At 44.8% G+C, this 19,669-nt stretch overlaps 1 protein-coding gene across 17 annotated transcripts in view; it reads right to left on the bottom strand.

The window, feature by feature from the left end:
* Positions 1-19,669, bottom strand: part of LOC147370100 (uncharacterized) — a 148,844-nt gene that overhangs the window by 85,417 nt on the left and 43,758 nt on the right. For 15 of the 17 annotated variants that reach the window (XR_015168414.1, XR_015168420.1, XR_015168416.1 and 12 more), the window contains exon 3: positions 10,056-10,148. The gene's annotated coding sequence lies outside the window, so the exon portion shown is untranslated. Of the gene's footprint in view, positions 1-1,753; positions 7,758-10,055; positions 10,149-19,669 lie in introns of those variants that run through there. The other 2 variants (XR_015168426.1, XR_015168427.1) reach the window with 2 other exon arrangements.

The raw sequence follows: 19,669 nt of genomic DNA, 5'->3' as shown, positions 1-19,669 counted from the left end.
AAAGGAAAGATATAAGCATCTGAATGCAGAATTCCAAAGAATAGCAAGGAGAGATAAGAAAGCCTTCCTCAGTGATCAGTGCAAAGAGATAGAGGAAAACAATAGAATGGGAAACACTAGAGATCTCTTCAAGAAAATTAGAGATACCAAGGGAACATTTCATGCAAAGATGGGCTCAATAAAGGACAGAAATGGTACAGACCTAACAGAAGCAGACGATGTTAAGAAGAGGTGGCAAGAATACACAGAAGAACTGTACAGAAAAGATCTTCACGACCCAGAAAATCACGATGGTGTGATCACTCACCTAGAGCCAGACATCCTGGAATGTGAAGTCAAGTGGGCCTTGGGAAGCATCACTACGAACAAAGCTAGTAGAGGTGATGGAATTCCAGTTGAGCTATTTCAAATCCTGAAAGATGATGCTGTGAAAGTGCTGCACTCAATATGCCAGCAACTTTGGAGAACTCAGCAGGGGCCATAGGACTGGAAAAGGTCAGTTTTCATTCCAATCCCAAAGTATATTATTCAACTAATGCCTTAATAATGCCAAATAACAAATCACCGGCCGAGGCCTCCTCAGACTCCACACTGCTGACTTCTTTGTTGTGGTGCCTGTTCTCCTTCTGGTATGATGTTCAGCAGCACCCAAGGCTTCCATGCCCTGGGGCCATCTGAGGTGGACAGAAAAATAGCTGCCCAAACATGCCCACCTCCTAATCCCCAGAACTATAAGCATGTTACCTTTGCAGATATTACAAACGTGTTGGAATGTCACTCTCAGGATCATCATGCATTTTATAATGTTCATCTTAACAGACTGAGGGACAGATTCTCCTACTGGCCTTGAAAAGTCATTAGCCAAATGTTGAACCACCATAGAGTAGGTCACAAAGGAAGGAACCTCATGTGACTTCTAGGGCCTGAGATCACTCTCCGGATGACAGCCAGTAATAAGCCAAATGAGTTTGGAAGCAGATTCCTCCCTAACCGAGCCTCCAGATGAGAACATTGCCTGATGATACTTTGCAGCCTTGTTGAGATGGCGGAGAACTAAGATAAGCAATGCCTGCAGTCTTGCTTCATGGAAATTGTGAGATAAATGTGTGCTGTTTAGTCAAAAAAATTTGTGGCAATTTGTTCCACAACATTAAAAACTAAGGCCCCACAACCATGAATGAGGCGAGACTTGGGGCTATTAACGGTAGCTCTGTCGGGGAAAGGAAATCAGAGTCAGGTGGTTAGAACAGAAAAAGGAGTCCAAAGTGGAGGCGGCTAGAAGACAGACAAAGAAGGGAAAAGTCCTTGGAAAGGGCACAAAGGGAAAATCTGCAGACCGGGCATGGGAACCTCAAGTGAAACAAACACACGCCCTTCCTGACTGGTGATAGGTGCTACCCTGATTTGCTAGGGCAGGCTCAGGGGAGGAGACAAAAAACATAAAAAGAGGGACCCACGAGGGTTTGAGGCCACTCCTTCAGGGTCGGCCAGACCTCATGCCTTGGGGGTGTACCACCCTTTGCTTATCAAATACACTATGCTGTGTAACCGACCTGTAAGACTGGCACCTCATTTCAAATCCTCGTGGCAGCGAGACTGAACCATGGCAATTATGCACTCTCCCACCATGGCATCATGCACTGCTGGACGACAGAAGGGGCCTGTGCAACCAGCTGACCGGCTCCCCTGGAGAACAGTGCCCTAACAGGGGCTTCCTGGTAGCTCAGCCGATAAAGAGACCGCCTGCAATGCAAGAGACCCAGGTTCGATCCCTGGAGGAGGGCGTGGCGGCCCACACCAGTATCCTTGCCTGGAGAATCTCCGTGGACAGAGGAGCGTGGCAGGCTACAGTCCATGGGGTCGCAAAGGGTCAGACACGACTCTTGCATCTTCCCGTACATAGAAGAGAAAAGCACTAAATTCCTTAACTTGAGAATCTGGTTTTCTTTAACAGTAACCTTCTCAAGTTCTGAGTACCTTGTCTTTGCTGCAAAAATTACTATATATCCTGATTCCTCCCTTACCTCTTTGGAGCACTCTCTCAGAGTTATCTGAGATGCTATGTCCCGGGCTTAAGATCACACTTTTGTCTGCCAAATAAAATATAATTCTTAGCTTTTAGGCTGTGCATTTATTTTTTCCATCAACAGTCTCATCTCCCACTTGTGTAGAAGCCCCCTGAGGTGGTGACTGTGTCTTTAATATTCTCCACAGTGCCCAGCACAGCATGCTTTTACTAATACGTGTTCAAAATTTTATTTTGCATATTAGACTTTACTTCAAGAATTAATTCACATCTTTGCAGTAAACTGACATTCATCTTCAGTGTGAAAATCATAACAATGCTAAATATTTGTATTCCCTTGAAAGTAAACATCAAGTGAGAAAGACTTTCTTTTTTTCCTCTTTCACTCGTCTTTGGAAACTTTCTTTTTTTCCTTTCTTGTGTTAGAAACAAGAATGCATATTTAGCTTTCTGACGCTATTTAATGCCTGAAGCATTTTAGTTGAATTACAATAGTCCTGGAAGGAACTTTAAAGGGTGAAGTAAAGCACAGCTCTAAATAAGACTGTAATTAACTCTCCCTGGAAAAGTGAATACATTTAGTCTCTTAAGAATTTGCTTTAGAAAAGAACTGGATTAGAAAGGGAAGGTAGAGTAGAAAAACTCAATCTTTTCATCCCTGATTACTCCCTCCTGTTCCAGTAGTTCCAACCGGCTTTACAGTGATCATCTCTGTAAGACCTTTTGTTGTTCTCAAGGTGAATATGCTTGAGGAGAATACAATTTTTTTGCTAATCATTTTGGTTGCTGTCTGCCACCCCCCCCCCCAAAAAAATGGAGAGAATGACATTCTCTTTATATTCTTTAAAAAAAGTCCCCTGGACCAATACATTTATCTCTAATAAGCATCAATGATTAGATGGCAGCAATTTTTCATTTGGAGTAAAGTCACTTTATAGACCCACCATTGAAGTAAAGCAATGTATTAGAAATGCCTTAGGGCTCTAAGAGGTCTTCTAATTCATTCCTCTGACTTCAGGTATGAACACACAATCCATCACAAGGGAGACTCTCCCATGTTTCAAGATTTCAGGGGGAAAAATCCAATCTCCATTACTAACTGATTTCTAACTTCATTGGGTTTTATGCCTCAAGTCACTGTGCTATTTTCTGATGGTGACGGTGCTGGTATGGTTTAATCTGGCTTCAAACTAGATTCAGATGCTATGATCCCAAGTGAATGATGACCACTGTCTCTTCTGTGTTCCCACTGCTCTTCTTATTTACCTCTGTTCGGTCAGTTCAGTTCAGTCGCTCAGTCGTGTCCGACTCCTTGTGACCCCATGAATCGCAGCACGCCAGGCCTCCCTGTCCATCACCAACTCCCAGAGTTCACCCAAACTCATGTCCATCGAGTCAGTGATGCCATCCAACCATCTCATCCTCTGTCGTCCCCTTCTCCTCCTGCCTTCAATCTTTCCCAGCATCAGGGTCTTTTCAAATGAGTCAGTTCTTCACATTAGGTGGCCAAAGTACTGGAGTTTCAGCATCAGTCCTTCCAGTGAACACCCAGGACTGATCTCCTTTAGGATGGACTGGTTGGATCTCCTTGCAGTCCAAGGGACTGTCAAGAATTTTCTCCAACACCACAGTTCAAAAGCATCAATTCTTCAGTGCTCAGCTTTCTTTATGGTCCAACTCTCATATCCATACATGACTATTGGAAAAACCATAGCCTTTACTAGACGGACCTTTTTTAGATTACATATATACTTCAGACACATATGTTTCTTATACATATTAAAATACAGTCAAAGTTGAAACTAGGAGAATACCTGTTTAGGTTAAATGATAAATGTGAAAAAGAAAAGGATGCAAGGAAGAAAGAAAAGGATGCAAGGAAGAAAGAAAATTCATTTAGAACTGGAAGAGATCATAGTTATTATCAAGTTTAACCATACTTCACAAACAAAGGAAGACTGTAAGAATTCAGGTGAGCCAGCACCAGATGCCTCGTGAAAGGGCGATGGCAGACATTGTGAATTTGGAGTCACCAAGAGCTTGTTTCCCCATTTATTTGATCAGAGCACCCTGGTTTTAGATCCATGCCCTTCCAGAACGTCCACATGAACTCTTAAGAGAAAAGGAGCCACCCTATCTGCTAGTGTTGAGCCTGGGAGGATTCGCTATGGGAGCTGTTGGTGGCCAGCGTGCCACCATCTGGAGCATGAGGAGGAAGTCTGCACAGGGCAGAAAGAGCAAGCCTGGGAGGTGGAGAGAGCCCAGGTGCACTGTGCTTCTAAAACCCTGCAGAACAGCCCCTCTCCTGTTTAACAAAGTGTGACTTGGGTTTTCTGACTTGGTCCTGACAAAAGCCCTGCAGAGCTTGAACTTAAGGACATGCTGTCCAACTCTTCACCCATGTTTTTTCACTGCCTCAGTATTGCCTGCTCCCCTCCGCAATACCGCTTTCCTTTGCCCTCGTCAGTCAAATGACAAATCTTCTCTAGCAATGAGGCCCTGAGGCAGGGAGCCTCAGCTCTTAAAGGCCACCTCGGCAGCTCTGCGTGACCCTGCACCTGATGGTTAAGGATGACCTCACCATTGCTACGTGGCTAGATCCCTCTGTATCCACTCCCCAAGCACATCTGCCATTTAAGAAATAAGAGCACCTTCAACATTACCAGAGCCTTCAAGCTCATCTCAAATGCGCTCCAGTTTCTATTTATTCAGAGCTGGAAACCAGGGCCCTGGGGAACTCTGAGTTCTGGTACATACATATGTATGACCTTATCAATGCAGAGGCAGAAATTCCATGCACTGAGAAAGCCCTGAGTCAGAGGTGGTTCCTCAACATTGCTGGAATTCATTTCCTTAGGCCTTTAAGCTGACCACACCACCGCAGCAGAAAGGGTCATATTTGCTCAGTGACAGATCTAGGGGCCATATGGAAACGCAGCTCAAACTTTCGTCTTCCCTGGCAAGGCTGGTAACAGCTAAACTAAACCAGAGAGAAGTCCCACAGTCAGGAAGCAGCACTGCACTCTGACATACAGTTAATATTTCAAAAATAAAATATAATTAAGTCTGCCAAAGTTTTCTGCTGAGCCGAGGAGAAATTTTGCAACCATAGGAGAGGAGAGATGTGAGAAGCAATTCACATAATGGCAGTTTAAGCTCTAAGAATACTTTCCACAATAAGAGATACGTGCAATGTTCATTCCAACATTTCAGGAGCCAGTGAGGCAAAAGGGACTAAATCCCCACCCGCAGGAAGCTGGTTACAATTATGATACACACCTCAGTGTTCTTCTACACAGCTATTAAATGAAGAAGACTGGTCTCTATGCCCTAGTATGAAATTGTCTCTACGACATCTTTTTAAGTAAAGAAAAGCAAGCAGCAGGAGAATGTGTATAGAACACAACTATTTATGTTAAAAAAAAGGAAGTCAGAGCTCGGTGAAGATGCCCGTGTATAAACACACACATCCAGGAACACACACACGCTTAGATATGCAGAGGATATCATCTATGGAAGGATCCACGAAACTGACATCAGGAGTATCTTCAGAAGCTCAGGGAAGGGGAACTGGAGTCCTGGTGGGCAGGGTTGGAAGGGAGAATCACTTTTCAATATATTTCCTTTTGTGCTGTTTGAATCTGTATTACCATGTCTCCACATTGCCTATTAAAAATAAAAACAAAGAACAATATTCCAAGGCCTGGCTTTGGTTTAGAGTTTAAAAATGAAAACATTAAGATTTTCTATTCCGTTTTTCCCTTTAGGCAATAGCAGGCCCCTTCCATCTTTGCTACTTGCTTTTGAACAAATAGGCCGCAGTATTTTTAGACTTTCTCCCTGGAGTCCAAAGCTCACAGTGTTAAAGTAACCAGGGAAATAGAGAAGGGCTGGAGTCCAGGTTCTGTGTCCTGAATGTTTTTCAGTCATGGAGAAACAAGCTTTTTTTTCCCGCCTAATACTGCTATTTATACCAGCAGGAACACGCACTGAGGTAATTTCTTCTTTCTGGTAGATTAAAGAAAGGGGCCTTTTTCTTTTCCTTCTTTCTCTTGCAGAAGGTTCTGCCGTCCTTTTCCTCAAGGTGCACACACATCTGCAAACAGCTCTAGTGCGGTTCTGCTGGAGAAGTAAGACGCCATTAACAGCAGCGCTTGAGGCTGTCGTGCGGGTCCATTACCTCAGAAATAGACGAAGGCCAGTCTGCAGAAGCGCCTTCCCCAGGCCGTGTCACTCTTACCTGAGAGAACGCAGCTCCTACTTAGCAGGAGACAGATGTTCTGATCTCATTTCACTGACAAATTAGAGGGAAATAAAGACAAATAAAAAGTTCCCCTCCTGAGAATTTACATTGCCTCTTTCATTTTGAGTCGGAGATTTTGGTTAGTGGTGTTTTCTTTTTTTCTCCCCGAGCCCGCACCTCCTCTGAGGTTCTCAACGGCGTCAGCCTGGGGCAACTGTCTGAAACAGCCGGCCTGAGTTCATTCCCTGACACGAGGGCGGGATCAGAGGGACCAAGACTGAGCCCAAGACCTGTGGCTTCTGAAGCCATTGGCGTCAACCCAGGTTCTCATCCCAAAGCTGTTCATTAGGGTTACAAACCCACTGTCCGTTCCAGACAGACTCTCAGAGGTAACATGGTGGTCCAGGCAGAAATGGGCTCGCTCTGCTCCTCTCTACTCTTCCTGCCTTCCCTCCTCCTTTCTCTCTCGCCTCCTAACACCGCAGGCCTTCAAAGGGCAACAGGGGAAGCCCACTGCGCCCAGCTCAGCGCTCTAAAGAGGGTTCAGAGAGGGTGAAGAGCGTTCAGGCTGATCTCTTTCGCCAAGGATATACAGTTCTCAGGAAGTTCACTTCTAACAGTGGTGCCGGAGGTGGTTCCCATCTAATATGTGGGAAGAGAAAACGGCATCAGGACTAGGAGGCATGTGTGTCGAGCTGAATAAGAAGGTGACACGGACAGCCCCTGCAGACCCGATCCTTGCAGCAGGGTTAGGGGGACGTCCTGGCAAGCACAAGGGATATTACGACTTGAGATCAAGAATACCATGAGGTTTCATTGTCCTCAGATCACCAGTTCTCAACTCTGCCTTCACGTCCTTTCCAAATGCCCAGTCCTTCCCCTAGAAGCTCTGCTTGGGTGATACTGAGGCTGGCCCAGGAATCGGATCACTATAGGAGTTTACGCTGAAGCTGTGACCGAGCACATGTGGGGCCTAGGACCAGCTTGATGTCAGCTCCCTGGCCAAAAGGACAGACCAGAAAACCTGGTAATTAATCAGCCTTTGTATTGATTAGTTCTGGAAGTGAAGTGAAAGTTGCTCAGGCGTGTCCAATTCTTTGCGACCCCATAGACTGTGGCCCACCAGGCTCCCCCGTCCCTGGGATTCTCCAAGCAAGAAGTATGGAGTGGGTTGTCATTGCCTTCTCCAGGGGCTCTTCCCCAGCCAAGGATGGAACCTGGGTCCCCTGCCTTGCAGGCAGATTCTTTTCCTGCAGTATACTCTCATCACAGCCCTGCAGGATTTGCAAGACAGGATCTTCATCACCATTTTCCAGATGAGGAAACTGAAGATCTAAGAGATTTGCCAAAGGCCAGATGCCTCTTCAAGAGGTAGATCCGGGACCCCTAACAACCCCTCTAAGCCCATTACAGTTCTCATGACGGCCTGGCAGCCAAAGGCTTCAGGTCCAAGACGAGCAGCCTGGGTGCTGGCGACCAGTTTACTTCCTAGAACCAAAGGAAAAAGCATGAAACCCACACTAGAGGAAAACAGTACAGCCACCTAATTGTATACGTAAGGAAACTGAAGCACAGTGACTTGCCCAAAATCACACAGCCCATCTGCGGCAAGAAAAACGCACAGCAGAGGAACTGCAATTACCATGGACCCAAAACAGAGCAAGGCGCAGGGGAGCTCTGCATCTCCTGCTTGGGGTTTCAAAGAAGGCGAAGTGATTACTGCAGAAAGAGCTGCTGTGTATCTGGAAGACTGCCCAAGGCATTGAGAAATGGACCGTGGCCAGGGGTAGCCATACAAATCACCGAGGTCACCTTGCAAGGTCTTTATGAGCGTACCAGCCAGCCTGTGCCCCCGCGAGCGTGTGTGTGTGTGTTTGTGTGTGATTGTTGGTTAGTTGCCAAGGGGATGCTCAAACAAGCAGGAACCTATATACATTTGGTAAAGCTAAAGAACAAAAAAATTCTCCCTGGGAAATGCTAGCCTAATTATATAGCCAGTCTGCTTCTTACCTGGAGGTAATTGCAGCCTCCACTATCCCTGTCGGTCGTGATAATCATTCATGATACAGGAGTGTGTGGGGGAGAGGTGCCCCCTCTCTGATTTCATCTAATTTCTCTAGCCCTCTAGCATAGCTGGAGATTAACCCAACTCCTATAAAGCAGAAACAAACTTCAAATCCATGTCGGAGCCCGCCGGAGAGAATGATTTACAAACTGCCAGAGAACGCTGGTGTAAACAAGATAATGCACGTTCATTCCCAGCAAGTCAATTAACATTCAGTTATTCCGGACAGACCTGACCTTGCTGCTGGAGGATCTGAGCAGAAGGGAACCTGCCGCTTAAAGGAAAATGCCACCTCTCCCACTCCAACTGGCAGGTCTCGAGGGTTCAAAGGCTCAAGAAGCGCTCCCTCTCGAAAGGATGCACAGAGGGACCACAGCCGCCTGAGCACAGCCCCTGTGTTTCAGAGCCGATGTCTCTCTGCCTTTGAGCCCGCCAACACTTTGACGACTCTCACCTTTGATCTAAGTGTCTGAAGGATCTAAGTGGAAAGTCGCCTTCCTGAGGCAGCTCTCCCTTCAAGACCTTGGAGGGTTAAAAAGACTCACAGCGCAGAATCGCCCATGTTTATTTGTCTATTTCTTCAATTGCTAACTCAGAGAAGGGGGTTGACTTGTAATGGCTATGCTGATTAGCATCATCTGTGCTTTCTGAGGATGCGTTGCCTTGAATTTTGGGAGATGACCAACTAGTCTTTGACGGTGTTCCCCAACTCCCAGCATCCAGAAAAGGGGCGTGACCCATTTGAGTCCAGGGGAAGAGAGTTGTTCAAATTCTCTTGCGCCCCTGAGACTCCTGGGACCTCGGAGAGGGAGACTCGGATTCGGTCGGTCTGGAAGGAAAGCTGAGCGTCCGCCTGTCTCGTGAGCGCCCAGGTGGCACCGACCCTGTGGTGCAGGTCTGCCTGAAGGACCTGTCCAAGGGGCTCCTCCTACAGAACGAGGGGCTCTTTAAACAGGGCCCTTCTACAATTACCAGACCTAGCCGTCGGTAACAAGACATGTGCCTAAACAGTATTTCAGGTCAGGGGCCTCGGGCTTGTCCACCACGCGCCCTAGACATGCAGGTTGAGAAGAAGCCCCCAGCACCAGCTCTGTGGTCCCCACAGCCCCTTAGGGAAACAGGCATTCCACAGCTTCTTGGTGCATTGTTTGCAGACTTCATAGTTGTCCACACTGGAGGTGAATTTGACAGAGACCACCCAATCCCTGTGGCGTTAGTGGCCCATACTTGGGTCGGACAAGCAAGTGGCACAGAGAACACAGCTAAGGCCAGCAGAGGGGCACGCTTCCCCGGCTTGGTGGCTGCAGGATCAGCTGGCTAGGTCCTGGGTGTGTGCAAAACAGATTCTTCATTAGACACAAACAAAGCTGTTAGTTTCTAGGGAGAAATGTTTGGTACCAAACAGTGTTCTCCATAGAGGCCTTCTCGAGTGTGCTCATAGACCCGGCCCAGCCAGCACTTAACCGATTTCTAGTCTCTCCTTCCCTGCCCCCACCCACACACACTGTCCTAGGGTAATCACTCGGAAGTCTGGGCGCACGTGTCTCTTCCATCCACTGCCCATCCCTTCCCAGGGTTTCAGGCCAATAGTGACAGTAAATAACAATAACAATCACTGTGTTAATCCTCATTACAACCATTTGAGATAGGTACTGTTATTATTCTCATTTTATGGATGAGGACTCTGGGGCATAGAGAGCAATTTTCCCGAGGTCACACACCTGATAAGCAGGGATCCAAACACACACAGTCTGGCAGCAGAATCCAGGATCTTCACTCCACACGACACTTATCCATAGCTGCTAAATCACTTCCTAAAAAAAAGAGAGAGAGAGAGAAAGCCTTATTATCCTCTTTATATTTTACAGTGGATGGCTCATTAAAACCAGAGCCAAAATAATTAGCAACCAAATAAATTGGTTTTCTTTCCAAGAGAGTGTTTTCAAACACTCCCCTGAGGTGAGGGAAAATATTTGCATTCAGCCCCTGTTGGTGGGGTGTGTGCAGTGAAGTGCATTCTTCTAGAATGGGGGGCATCCGTATAAGGAAGCAAATGAGAAGAAAAACAGACAATTGCTTCTAGGGTAAAATCTATTGATTCTTCTCATCCTCTTACATTTGAGAAAGTTTTAGCCTCTCTCAGGGCCTTCAGGTTGTACCGCCTTTGGGAAACTTCCTTCATTTACACCAACCCCTGACCTCTCTCATTTTTTAAAAAGAACTGTGGCCAGTATTATTAGAATCTCTCTGCATACCAATTAAGCATATGCATTACATGTTCTTCTTTGTCTTACAGATATTATCCTGGTCTCTTCCACTTGATTCTAAGCATTTTGGTGTAAACACTTATTCCTAGAACACTGTATGATCATTTTGGCTCTTGTATTGAGTACTGAACATGTTCTTGCTTTACTGGGTAGATGCTGCTACTGTCCTTTTGTAACACAAGCTAACGTAGTTATCCGTAGTTAGTTCAGGCGGTTAGTGCATCCGTTTAGTTGCGCTCTCCTCTAGACAACCTGTACCCCGAGAGAGTTACCCATGATCCCTCGAAACCCAGCTAAACATTTCATGCCAGTGCATGATGGTCATAAGGAGACTGGGCAAGTGGTATACGCTAGAACAGAGCAAGCTTGGGAATTGCAGTCCTGAGGAAATGAACTCAGCGTTCAGGCCACATGGATAGAGGCCCAGCTGTGCTTCAGAGCAAGTTCGTCAGATCCCAGGGATAGGGCCTTAGCAGCAGCACCTCCAAGAAGTCCTTGTGATTTCACATGCAGCTGAGCTTAAGTACTTGTGCTTCATAATTTACCCAAAATGGCTACATACAAGTTTCTACCTCCACCTGTTTGTACATGTTATTCCCCACTATTGAGAATATTCCATCTCCATTCAAATTTAAGGATTATTTTTCTACTTCTGTGAAAAACAGCACTGGAACTTTAATAGGAATTGCACTGAATCTGCAGATAGCTTTGGGTCATACGGACATTCTAATAATGTTAATTTTTCTAATCCATGAACATGGGATAATGTTCCATTTAATTGAGTCAATGGGAGAAGGATATTCTCTTTAGTGAATGGTGTTTGGAAACCAGGGTATGCACATGCAAAAGAATGAAACTGGACCCTCATCACACACACAAGAGTTAATTCAAAACAAACTGAAAGCTTAAACATAAGGATTAAAACCGAAAAACTGCTACAAGAAAACAGAGGAAGAGCTTCCTAACACTGGTCTTGGCAATGATTTTTTGGATATAACCCTGGATAGGTAACAAAAGCAAAAATAAACAAATGAGGCTACATCACACTAAAAAGTTTCTGCACAGTAAAGGAAACCATCAACAAAATGTAAAGGCAACTTATGGAACGGCAGAAAATATCTGCAAACCACATATCAATAGAGGGCTAAGATCTAAAATATAAGAACCTCATACAACTCAAGAGCAAAAACCACAAATGAGCTTATTTTAAATTGGGCAAAGAACTTGAATAGACATTTTTTCAAAGAAGGCGTACAATCTGAAATCCAAAAAAATGTTACAAATGAACTTATTTACAAAACAGAAATAGACTAACAGATACAGAAAATAAACGTATGGTTTCCAAAGAAGAAGGGGTGGGGGGGGAGGGATAAATCATGAGTTTGGGACTAACAGATACACACTAAGATAAGATAAACAATAACGATCTGCTGTATAGCACAGGGAACTGTATTCAGCACCTTGTATGAACAGTAACCCCCAATGGAAAAGACTCTGAAAGGAGTGTGTGTATATACAGATATGACTGAGTCACTTTGCTGCACACTTGAAACTAATATGAAATTGCAAATCAATTATAGTTCAGTTTAAAAAGTGAATGAGTGCATTCATAAATTAATAAACAAAGGCATACAAATGGCCAAGATGAAAAGGTGTTCAGCATGACTAATAATCAGAGACATGGAAATCAAAAGCACAGTGAGGGGTTTCTCCGGTGGTCCAGTGGTTAAGACGCCACCTACCAATGCAGGGCAGCTGGATTTGATCCCTGGCTAAAGAAGACCCCACCTGCCCTGGAGCTACTACTACTACAGCACAATTGCTAAGCCAGAGCTCTGGAGCCCATGAGCTGCAGCCTCCGAAGCCGGCGCACCTGGAGCCCACGCTCCGCAACAGGAGAACCCACCACAGTGGGAGGCCTGCAACCACAACGAGCAAGCAGCCGAAGCTTGCAGCACCTGGAGAAAGCCCACAACAGCCACGAAGACCCAGTGAAGCCACAAACATGCACAAGTAATCAACAAATAAATCTTTAAAAAAAAAACCCACAATGAGATATCTCTTTAGACCTGTTCAGATGGCTATCATCAAAAAGTCAAAAATTAGCAAGTGATGGTCAGGATGTGGAGACATTGGAATACCACTGGTGGGACCGTAAATTGGTACAATGACTAGGAAAAAACAGAGCTTCCTTAAAAAATTAAGAATATAACTACCATATGATTCAGCAATCTCACTTGATATCCAAAGAAAATGAAATCAACATCTTGAAGAGCTATCTGTGCCCCCATTTTCCTGCAGTACTGTTCACAACAGCCAATATACGGCAATAACCTAAGAGTCCATCCATGGGCGAACGGATAAGGAAAATGTGGTGTACCTATACAGGCAACAATTCGGCCATAAGAAGAAGGAAATCCCGCCATTTGCAACAACAGGAACTAGACTAGAGGACGTGGTGCCAAGAGAAATATGCCAGACAGAGAAAAGCAAACACCGTAGGGTCTCGACTGCATCTGGAATCTAGAAAAGTCAAACCCATAGAAACACCACAGAGAGCTCCGGGAGCTGGAGACGCGAGGGAACGGGAGGACACTGGTTGAAGGGTGCAAGCTTTCAGTTATAAGAGGACCTCGCTCTGGAGTCACATGGAGACCACAGTTTATAAGGTACGGTGCACTTGAGATTCGCTAAGAGAGGAGATCTTAGGTGTTCTCACTACAAAACAGAAGGTAAATAGGCTAATTATCTTGACTGGGGGAATCATTTCACAGTGTATACATATATTAAACACCACATTGAACACCTTAAATAGATATAGCATTTACTTTTCAATCATACCTCATTAATGCTGGAGGGGAACAAAGCAACCTGTGGTCTTGCTCCTTAGCAAAATGAAACTCTTCGGAGGGCTTAAAGCAATGGTGTGACATGGGTTAGCACTGTACTTTGTTAGGACAATGAGGTTGGGGTGTGGGACAAGAGTTTGCGAACAAGTCAGGGCAGAAGCAGAAGGCCAAACGGGAGATTATGACAGAGTGCACGGAAGAGGGGTGCTTCCATGGGTCCCCAAAGTCGCCGTGGGACAGAAACCAGACAGAAGCATTGACGAATATTCACACGGAAGAGTCGGGAAAGGATGATGGGATGGCGTTTGATCTAGTTTAATGTGGAACTGCCAAGAGACATACTGTGAAGCACATTCGCCCTTGTTTTACAGTTCCCGGAGTAAGACAGATCCCACAACTCAGTCGTCAATTGAGTTTGCCTTTGTAGGCGAGTTGGAAGACGTGTAGACTGAATATGAAGCTACCCTGCCCATTTTATCAATAAAAACAGTCCACGCTTCTAAAATTCAAGAAGATGAAGTAAAAAAGAAAAGTATTATTCTCCCTCAAGTGAAAAAGCAAACTTCACTTAGTTGTAGTTTTAAAACCTTTTATTTTTCCATTGAAAGGTGCTGCTTTTGAAAATGTGATTTTGGTTAACTGAAAGTATCATTGCCAAAATATATCAAACGAGGTTCTCCTTGGGAATAAAAAAAGCAAAGGCAAATAAGCGACTTCCTGAAGAGATGTAAAATGGAGTTTGCTTCCCGTCTCTCCCCCAGTGTCAACACCCTGTTGAACTGGGGGTACTGATTAGTCTTCAAATGTATCAGAGAGAGAGAGGAATTCATAACGCCCCAAGTCTTTGATGCCTAAAGGAGTTTGAAGATGAGGACGCGCTGCACTTTTAAGAGCAGAGTACTTAAATGCCACTTTTTCAATAGCACCCAGAGGTGTGGGGAATCAAAAAGCTCCAAAAAATATATTATGTGCTCTCTGAAGAAAAAGCACAAGTCAAAATTGTTGGGAGGAACATTAGTATCTTCCAGAACTGCACACGCGTGCTGTGTTCACGGTCCCCACAGGCCTGAGGCCAATAACCCAGAAACTACTTTCAACAGTTCAGTTCAGTTCAGTTCAGTCACTCAGTCGTGTCCGACTCTTTGCAACCCCATGAATCACAGCACGCCAGGCCTCCCTGTCCATCACCAGCTCCCACAGTTCACTCAGACTCACATCCATCGAGTCAGTGATGCCATCCAGCCATCTCATCCTCTGTCGTCCCCTTCTCCTCCTGCCCCCAATCCCTCCCAGCATCAGAGTCTTTTCCAATGAGTCTTCACATGAGGTGGCCAAAGTACTGGAGTTTCAGCTTTAGCATCATTCCTTCCAAAGAAATCCCAGGGCTGATCTCCTTCAGAATGGACTGGTTGGATCTCCTTGCAGTCCAAGGGACTCTCAAGAGTCTTCTCCAACACCACAGTTCAAAAGCATCAATTCTTCGGTGCTCAACCTTCTTCACAGTCCAACTCTCACATTGATACATGACCACAGGAAAAACCATAGCCTTGACTAGACGGACCTTTGTTGGCAAGGTAATGTCTCTGCTTTTGAATATGCTATCTAGGTTGGTCATAACTTTCCTTCCAAGGAGTAAGCGTCTTTTAATTTCATGGCTGCAGTCACTATCTGCAGTGACTTTGGAGCACAGAAAAATAAAGTCTGACACTGTTTCCACTGTTTCCCCATCTATTTCCCATGAAGTGATGGGACTGGATACCATGATCTTCATTTTCTGAATGTTGAGCTTTACGCCAACTTTTTCACTCTCCACTTTAACTTTCATCAAGAGGCTTTTGAGTTCCTCTTCACTTTCTGCCATAAGGGTGGTGTCATCTGCATATCTGAGGTTATTGATATTTCTCCCGGCAATCTTGATTCCAGTTTGTGTTTCTTCCAGTCCAGCGTTTCTCATGATGTACTCTGCATATAAGTTAAATAAGCAAGGTGACAATATACAGCCTTGACGTACTCCTTTTCCTATTTGGAACCAGTCTGTTGTTCCATGTCCAGTTCTAACTGTTGCTTCCTGACCTGCATACAAATTTCTCAAGAGGCAGGTCAGGTGGTCTGGTATTCCCATCTCTTTCAGAATTTTCCACAGTTTATTGTGATCCACACAGTCAAAGGCTTTGGCATAGTCAATAAAGCAGAAATAGATGCTTTTCTGGAACTCTCTTTCTTTTTCCATGATCCAGCAGATGTTGGCAATTTGATCTCTGGTTCCTCTGCCTTTTCTAAAACCAGCTTGAACATCAGGAAGTGCACGGCTCACGTCCTGCTGAGGCCTGGCTGGGGAATTCTGAGTGTTACTTCACTACTTTCAACACAAGCCAGCTAACCGGGGCAGGTCAGAGGGGCAGCTCCCGGGGGCACTGCGATCCCCTCCCTGCAAGCCTCTCGTGCAGCAGCCCCTGGCCCCCACTGGCACAGAGAGGTCAGTGCTCCTCGCTGCTCTGGAAGCTCCCTTCTCCCTCCTCTCCCACTTGCCCGCTTGGCAGCTTTGCTGTTCGTTACAGCTGTCGGTCATACACCTAAGACGGTGTTGGGAGTGAGTGTGATTTGGTTCAAAGGCAGATTTACACATGGCCTTTTGTAAATAATTTAAGCTCCAAAGGTGATGCAGAAAGAGAGCCAGGTACGTACCCTCTTTAGAGTTGTAGAACGCACAGTAACGTAGCAGCCGTGTGATACACTATATTTTAGAGTTGTAGAATGCACAGTAACGTAACTGCTGTGTAATACACTATATTTTAGAGTTGTAGAACGCACAGTAACGTAACTGCTGTGTAATACACTATATTTTAGAGTTGTAGAATGCACAGTAACGTGGCAGCCGTGTGATACACTGTATTTTAGAGTTGTAGAACGCACAGTAACGTAACAGCCGTGTAATACACATTATAGTCAATTCTCATCAGAGCATGATGCTCATATAAGCAACTCCTCGCTCTACACTTTACAATCACAACTGTCCATTTTTATCTTCAGAGTCAGCATTTACGGATCCATCCAATCAGCTCACACGCATTACAGCCATACGGTGTACAAGGCACTGTACTGGACTCACTGAGAAAATTCAAGATGAATAAGGCCCCAGTTTTTCATAGAAGAGCTGCCAGTACAGTGTAGAGGCTAAATCCCTTGACTTCTGGGGGGAAAACAGCCTAAGTATCAAGTCTGGTTGTCAACCTTGGGCAAGTCTGTAGGTCTCGCAGAACTCTGGTTTCCTCGCCTGTAACATGAATACAATAATAATATAAACCACACAGGCCAGGCGTGTGGACGAGCAGACGTGGAGCCACGGAGTCCAGCACAGAAAACGGAAAACCCAATTCAGTCTGCCTCAGGGTCACCAGGGGAGAACCAGCCGCGAGAAGTCTGGAAATGCGACTGGGCTAAGGCTACGCATGGTCTTGAATACCCGGCAGACGCGGGCCTCTGGTGTACCCTGGGAGCCTTTTTTGTGCAGGAAGAGACATGGATAAACCCATGCTTCAGATGAATAACCTCAGGTGCAATATGACAAGAAAGAAGACAGAAACGAAGTCAGTCAAAGGGTAAGAAAAACACACAAGCTCAGGCCAAACCACAAAGGATACCCTCAACATGACCCCGAAAACAGTGAGAGAAACTGGCATGAACGGATAGTCCACAAAAGAATGGGCTCATACTCTCCAATAGTGTCAAGGTCATGAAAAATAAGGAAAGACTGAGGAAGTGCCACGTATTATTGAGAATCAAGGATTCATGGTAACTCAATGCAATGTGGATCATGGAACACGTCAAGGACATTCATGGGAAAACTGGTGAAATTCAAATAAAGACTATAGTTCAGTCAGTGATACTGTACATATGTTAATTTACTGATAAATGTGTTGTGGTAGGTGAGATGTCAATGTTGGGGAAGCTAAGTGAAGGGAATAAGAACTTTCTGTATTATTTATGTAGACTTTTTCAAACAAAAGGGTGTTAAGTCTAGGCAAGGGAAGATATGGGTCTGAACCACAGTAGAGGTTCTAAGAACTGGAAGGAGATAAAGCAGAACTGCTGAGTTGGATACTGACTGGTATTCGTACGGTGATGGGGGAATCACTGAAAATCTGACTCAAATCAAGCCTTAGTGACTGAACTGAATTATTATTTTAAGGAAGTCTTGGGAAGACACAGGTTTTAAAGGAGAGGTAATGAGTTCTCTCTTGCACATGCTGAGTTGTGGATGTTGAAAGGTTTACTGCAGATATTGATAGGAAATAATATGAAAGACAAAGGGAAAGGTGAGACTGGAGTTATAGACGTGGTCTGTAACATCCATATACAATACAACATCCATATCCAGCCAACACACAGGTAGGTAACAGTTGGATCTACAGGAGTGAATACACTTAACAAAATGTTAAATATGGGCAGTGAAGGCATGAAGAAAAAATATGTAAATAGACACTTTATTTTTAGGAAATATCCACATTTAAGAAGATAAAAAGAGACTAACCACATTATAGCTCCATTTCTTTCATTAGGAAAAAGCTAATTTTCAAAAATTAACAGATTTAGGGTAAAATTAGGTTTCAGAAGACATCAGTCTGCACTGCCATGCTGCTGCAGCTACTAAGTTGCTTCAGTCGTGTCCGACTCTGTGCGACCCTGTAGACGGCAGCCCACCAGCTCCCCCGTCCCTGGGATTCTCCAGGCAAGAACACTGGAGTGGGTTGCCATTTCCTTCTCCAATGCATGAAGGTGAAAAGTGAAAGTGAAGTTGCTCAGTCGTGTCCGACTCTTCGCGACCCCATGGACTGCAGCCCACCAGAGCTCCTCCGTCCATGGGATTTTCCAGGTAAGAGTACTGGAGTGGGGTGCCATAATGGAGGTAATTAGTGATGGGAGTTAAATAAAAAATAAAAGAGAAAACTGAGAGTCATATGCCAGTTCTTTCAAATAAATAGAAACATTTCAAGAACTATGTTAATGGAGAAATCCAGCTTGGGATCTGAAATCTCAATAGCACATTTTAAAAGAATTTGACTGTGCTTTTTACCGTTAGCCTTAAAAGGTAAAACCCTAACTCTTCAAACATACTTTTTCCCTATAGAATTCTATTATTCATTTAGGAGAATAACAGATTGAAAATGAGATGAGCTTGGATTGTCATGCATTTTAGGAAAATTTGCTCAAGAAGAGTATGATGTTTTAAATTTTCCACAAAAGAGTTTCTTCACCGATATTTTAAACGTGTTTGCTTATGTCTAAGGCCCACAAATCATAGGTTTACACTTTGGTGAGCCGGTTCTGAAAATGGATGGGCTCTGGTTTGGCAGCTTCCTGGTGCAGCTGGAGAGTGGCCTATCTACAGACCCTTCATCTCAGACAGCCACTCCCCCTCCAGCTCTACGGGGTTCTTAAGGGTTCTGTCATGCTCCCACACCCTTGACCCCTGGGCCTCTCCCTTGGGATTTGAACTGGTAACTGAGAGAATTATTTAGACTCTGTGGCAATGAAAACTAGAAGCTGCAAGACTTGAAAGTGTCAGCAGCCATGTTTTTTGCAAGTCTATATTTAAAAATAATTATAAACCAAAATATAGATTATTTTGTGATTGGAAATGACCCAAAGGCATCATGGTTCCAGCTGTTGCTGACGTGCAGAAGCATCCCTGCCCCTTTCCAGCTCTAGCAGGTGCATATTAGCTACTCCAGGGAACCTTGCAACAGACTCCCCCTTTTTTGCCCAAGTAGTGACAGAAGACCATTTCTGTCGGATGCAGCTGTAACAGTTGAGACTAACACTCCTAAGGAATGCCTGGCTAAGAGGACTCTTAGTCTTCTTATGAACTTAGTCCACTATGAACAAAGCCAGGGGATGTCATGAAATTCTAGCTGAGATATTTCAAAACTATTTCAAATCCTAAAAGATGATGCTGTTGAAGTGCAGCACTCAATATGCCAGCAAATTTGGAAAAACTGCAGTGGCCACAGGACTGGAAAAGGTCAGTTTTCATTCCAATCCCAAAGAAAGGCAATGCCAAAGAATGCTCAAACTACTGCACAATTGCACTCATCTCACATGCTAGTAAAGTCATGCTCAAAATTCTCCAAGCCAGGCTTCAGCAGTACATGAACCAAGAACTTCCAGATGTACAAGCTGGATTTAGAAAAGGCAGAGGAACCAGAGATCAAATTTCCA

Source organism: Bos grunniens, chromosome 7, assembly GCF_055505025.1.
Source record: "Bos grunniens cultivar Pamir isolate PY7600 chromosome 7, Bosgru_T2T1.0, whole genome shotgun sequence".
Lineage (NCBI taxonomy): Eukaryota > Metazoa > Chordata > Mammalia > Artiodactyla > Bovidae > Bos > Bos grunniens.
Note: the sequence above shows the minus strand (reverse complement) of the source record. Positions and strands in the feature narration are given on the sequence as shown.